Raw genomic sequence first — 5,716 nt, 5'->3', positions numbered from 1 at the left:
CTTGCAGGGCAGGGAGAGAGAAAGAGAGAGAACCTTCACAAGTGCCAGTAATCTTGTGTCTCATCTTATAAAGGACACCAATCCTGTGGGATCAAGACCCCATCTTTAATGACCTCATTTTACCTTGACTGCCAATGTAAAGGCCCTATCTTCAAATATAGTCATGCTAGGGGCTGGGCTTTCGTATGTGAATTTGGCAGCAGGCGGGGACACAAACATTAAGTCCATAACAGAGTCTTGAAACATGGTTTGTTCCCCTGGATCCAGCTATGCCTGAAGCACGCTGCCCATGGACTTTCTAGTTGTATCAGCCATTCCATTCCAGGACAGTGTGGTTTCGATTCCTGCAACTTGCAAACAAGAGTCCTGTGATAATTGTCGTAGATATTACACAAGTATGTGCGTGGCACACAGGATATGCAGAAGGGTTCATGCGATCCCTGGAGAGAAAACACAGATGTTTAAGGCGGGGAGGGGGAAACAGGAGAAAGTGGGGAGAAAACAAGGAAAGGCAAATCAGGGAGGGAAAGAAGGACATGGAAATGGTAAAGGGACACAGGCAGTATTATTTGGAGGGAAAGTGATAACAGAGAAAAGAAGCCAGGACGTATTGTTGAAACATTTGGTTCGCAGCAAATTAAGTTCCTGTACTATTTGCTGGGTGGTGTGCACAAATAGCATCTCTGTGGCGGTAAATCCCATGGAGCGGGCTTCGGGGCTGCAGGCCGGGCCAGTGAGGCCATGAGCCTGCCGTGGACACTGCATCAGGAGCCATCCAAGGGGGCTGGGGACCCCGTGCTTCACTGCGGATTGTCTCCTGTCATCAAGACATACTCTTTAAAAGAAGTAAATCAAACCAGTCTTCTTTGCTTCACTTTCTTTTGTTCCCGACTTTCCATCTCACAGAAGGAAGGGCAGATCCCCCTGTGCCTTGCGGGCTCTCTGTCCCTGCTCACACCGTGCCGTGGTCCACTGCCCCATGTCTGGCCCCTTGCACCTGCCGTCTCCTCCGCCTGAAACGCCTTCTCCTCTGACCTTCTCCTTTAGCCTTCTCCTCACTGGAGACTCAGCCCAGCGTCTCCTTAGAGAGGCCCTCCTGGGCCCCATCCATTGCAGTTCTGATCACAGGATCCTGCGCTGACTGTTCGAAACTGTAGCTCCCACCATCTGACATGCGCCCACGCAGTTACCGTCACTTTCGTACTCACCGTCTCCTCCACCTCCAATATCAGCGAGCAGGGTTGGGACCTCGGTCCCATCCCCAGTCCCAGGACAGTGCCTGGAGCAGAGCAGACACTTAGGAGAGTCCCTGCCTGCACACCAAATGCCTCTTGAGAACTCTGTGCCAAGCACGGGCAGAGTCTCCAGGGTTACAAACTCAGGTGGGCAAAAATGGTTCTCAGGTTTTCTAATACTGAACTCAATTTCTTTTTTTTTTTTTTTTTAATTTTTTTTTTTTCAATGTTTATTTATTTTTGGGACAGAGAGAGACAGAGCATGAACGGGGGAAGGGCAGAGAGAGAGGGAGACACAGAATCAGAAACAGGCTCCAGGCTCCGAGCCATCAGCCCAGAGCCCGACGCGGGGCTCGAACTCATGGACCGCGAGATCGTGACCTGGCTGAAGTCGGACGCTTAACCGACTGCGCCACCCAGGCGCCCCCTGAACTCAATTTCTATCTTAGCCCCTATTTTGGGAAACTTAGTATACATATAGTCATTTTGGGTGTTCTCGATTGATCCTGGGTCTCTTTTTTCAGTTTCAAGTCTTCACCTTCTCACTAAGGTCAGGGAGGGGCCCATGAAGGGTCAAGGCCCTGAAGGGGGGCCGAGCTCACCATGCATCTGTGCCTGTGTCCGTGTTGTGTCTTCATTCCCAGGGCTCTCCGCTGAGATCCCCAGTTCTACCTGGGGTAGGGTCTATCCCCTACCACATGCTCCCTTCTGGCTACTGGGGTCCTCCAGTAACATTCCAGGGCCACTCTGGTGACCATCTCACTCCGTGACAAACATTCTGCCTCCCTGAGGCACAGGGGACCTTCTGAGCTGTCCCAGGGCTGTCTGTCCTGACCCCTCCTAAAGGACTTTCTTCTATCTTGCTGACTGGGGGCCAGGTGAGCCTTGCTGTTCCCCAAGCCTTGCCTCTAAAGTGAGGCACACAGGGCCAGGCTAGATCTCCCCACCTCTCCCAGCCAGGAGTGGCAGAGACCTCCTCTACACCCCCTCACTCCAGGGCTCTCCCAACCTGGTGGTCATCTTCTAGTGTGGTTGACCAGAATGCTCTGACCTGTTGTTTGTGCCATGTTAGCCTTAGGCACTGGGCACCCTGGGGAGCTCAGAGTAGGGGGATGCAGGAAGGAAGGGAGAGCAAAAGGTGCAAGGAAGAAAGCTGCAGAGGCACCCCCACTCCCACTCACCAGGCTGGACCAGGATGGGGATGAACCTGAGGGGTCCTGGGTGCAAGTGTGTGTGAGCAAGGTTTGTACTGAGGGGCGTGCTGAGGAGGCGAGGGCCTGACAGGGGGCTTCGTCTTGCTTTAAGCATCGGCAGGACCCAGCTAGATTCCTGGTGTCGACAGATGGAGGCTGCAATGCAGCCCTGCTCCAGGCCTAAGCTCAGGGGATGGGGTGTTGGGGAGACCCATCCCTCGCCACCCCTGCAGCCCGCCCGCCCGCCCGCCCGCCTGCTCCTTTTCACTTCGCTAACTCCTCATCAGATTTTCCATTGCAGCCTCCAGCCCCCAGCCCCCACCTCCCCACCCTGCATTGCTTAATTTCCCTCTCTCTGCTGCAATTTATTATTTAAGTCTGCAGAGCGACCGGTTGAAGCGGCCTTCCTGGGAGATGCTGCAGCAGAGAAAAGAGACCATTTGGCTCTGCCGGGCTTCCGGGGCGGTGGAGGGGGCTGGCTCCAGGACCCAGGGATCCGGGTAGAGGTACCCCACTGAGGCATCTGAGCCTGGTTGTAGCTCGGGCTCTGTGATCAGGCATCGCCCACCCAGACACTGCCCCTCCCTTCCCCCTGCAGGAGATGGGCTCTGGAAGGTTTGAGACCCAGCCCCAGAGACCGCCCCTCCCCCCCCCCCACCACCCCTATTGCCAGACAGGCAGGCAGGCAGGTTTGTGTGACTCCCAGGGAGGGTGGATCTAAAGAAAACCAGAATTGCATTTAAAAACCAGGAGATTTCATATAAATATCTGGATTTCTAGCTTCTCCTGAAAAACTAGTTGTCACCACTGAGCTGCCCTCCATAAGGCACACTTGGGCTGAAGCCCCATTCAGAAGGGGTCTACAACTGGCATCAGCCATGCCCTGCCTGCCTCTTCACTTAGGGGTCTGGTAGACCCCCAGGGACATCTGGATTTAAGACCCCTGCTCTGAGTGTGGCCTAGCAGGGTCCAGAAAGAGCCCCCTCCTTCCTCCTCACCTGTTCTGGGGGGTTTTAGGGGGCAAGGATTCTCTCGCTTCCTCTTTCTGTATCTTTGTATATTACTCATTGTAATGCCAAGCCCAGTGCCTGGCATATAAAGGTGCTGAATAAATACATTTTCAATCATCAGCTGCATAAGTGAGTGACTGAATGGTGATACCTTCCCAGGGTTATGAGGCTAAATAGGATTTTGCCATTGAAAAGGTGAGTCTGACTGGTAGGCCAAGGAAGCAGAGAGACAGAGGCTGGGGGCACCAGGGGAGTCCAAGGCACTTGGGGTGAGGTGGGGGTGAGGCAGGGAGGTCACCCAGGTGTGGCCTGAAGGCCAAGATGAGGAGATTTATTAGCTAATCACCTGATATTAAAACCCCCACAGAGTCTCGGGGTCCACTCCAGACTCATTGAGTCAGACTCTTCAAGAGTGTGTGGGGCAATATGTTTGGTTTTTTTTTAATGTCTCCTCAGGTGGGGGACATGGAAGCTCAACAGGCCTGGGACCCTGACTATGTGGCTGGGAGGTGATAATCTGTGCCACAAGTCTGCTGCTGTGTCCAACCCCTGCCTGCCCTCACCCCACCTGGGACTGGGTGTTTCTCTAAAGCCACCTGTTAACCTCCTGAGTGATGGTCAGACCCTGTGTCTTAGCCGCTCACCACATATTAAGTAAGTTTTAGAAGGAAGGAAAAGTATGAAATAACTGTGTTTGTTTTGCTCAGGCCAAATCCATTTATAAAGCGCAGCACTTGTTTAAGAAAAAAACAACAGGTATTGACAAAATATAAGAAAATAAATTAAAGCAGCAGTTCCTTAAAAGGACCCTGTCCAATAATTTGATTTTCTTCCCCCTTCTTCCCTCAAAGGCCAGAACGACACAATCAATCTTGTCATTCTATAGGCTGTCTTGTTACAGCTTTTTCTTAAGTGGAGGGGGAAAAGGGGAAAAAATGGGAAGAAAATAAGGTGCCATCTGCTCCTCCTGCTTCATGATGGGTCCCACTAGGTCCCTCTGCTTCCCCTGCTCCAGCCTTCTTGTCCTGTTGGCAGTCCAGCCCTGGCCTCCGCCCTGCCCCAGCTGTGCCTGGTCAGCTCAGGGCTTCTCCTGCCAAACCCCATGACACACAGACCCTGTGGGGACACTGTCCTGTCTCCGAGTCCACAATTTCTCATCTTGACAGCTTCATCCAAATAACTGATGTCTCTCACGAGAAAAGCACGGAACTAAACACGGGGGCACTGAGGGTAGACACACTTTGTACACACAGGGAAATTCATTTTGTGGGCAGCATACTGCGTCCAACACATGCAGGACCTCAGACGGAGGGGGTTCCCGCAACCACCCTTGTTATAAGACCCCCTTCCCCGAGTGCTGTCCCTGTTGTGGTTGCCATCAACTGCACACACCGGGACCTGCCCCACCATTGGTGGCCACCCCCACCTTGACGACAAGTGAGGTTTGTTGGGAATCAAAGCAGGTTTAAAGTCAGTATTCTTGGCCAAATCATGGCACCCCTGTGAGTTTCTCCACAGGGAAAGCAAGGTCAGTAGCACCCAGAGATTGTTGTGAGGATTGAATGAGCAGCTACAGGTAATAATACTAATAAAATTTTATAATTGAGCACTAGCTCAGTGTCTGATCCTGAGGTATAGTCCTTTTCTGACATTATTTGGTGAAATCTTCAGTTCATAGGATTATGAACCTTATTTCACAGGTGAGAAAATCGAAGTGCAGAGAGGTTAGGTTAATTGCCCATGGTCTTATAACTAGCAAGAGGAAAGGAGTTTTTTTGAGGGGGAGGGTTTCCAAAATCCACATCCTCCTTGCCTATCAGTCCCCATTTCTTTGTGGAAAGTTCCCTCTGGGTGTGGTCTCCATGGGAGGGCAGTGATGACACCTGCCTCCTGTAGTGGGAGCCCCGAGGGCAGCTTGTCCTACTCTGTGGGGCCAGGAGCAAACTCAGCTGTGATGCTCAACCCAGCCTGCAGTCCCTAGTGTTCCTTGACCTGATCCCTCAACTCCTGGATTCTGGGAGCTCCAAAGATACCTTCTCTTTTTGCATAACATAGGTAGAGTCCCTCTCTGTAGCTTGTAACCCCAGGACTCTGCCTGCAACAAAATAAGAGGTAATAATAACATCAAGAGTAGCTATCATCTCTTGGGCACTTACTATGTTCTAGGTCTAATGGAAAGGGCTTCATACATAGTATTGTGTCTTATCCTTGCCACACTCCTATGGCAAGAGAACTGAGGATCATATACATTTGGATTCTTGCCCAGCATCACAGCCAG

Source organism: Prionailurus viverrinus, chromosome A1 (genome assembly GCF_022837055.1).
Source record: "Prionailurus viverrinus isolate Anna chromosome A1, UM_Priviv_1.0, whole genome shotgun sequence".
Classification (NCBI taxonomy): Eukaryota; Metazoa; Chordata; class Mammalia; order Carnivora; family Felidae; genus Prionailurus; species Prionailurus viverrinus.
The sequence above is the reverse complement of the archived record's forward strand: the minus strand, read 5'-3'. Positions refer to the sequence as shown.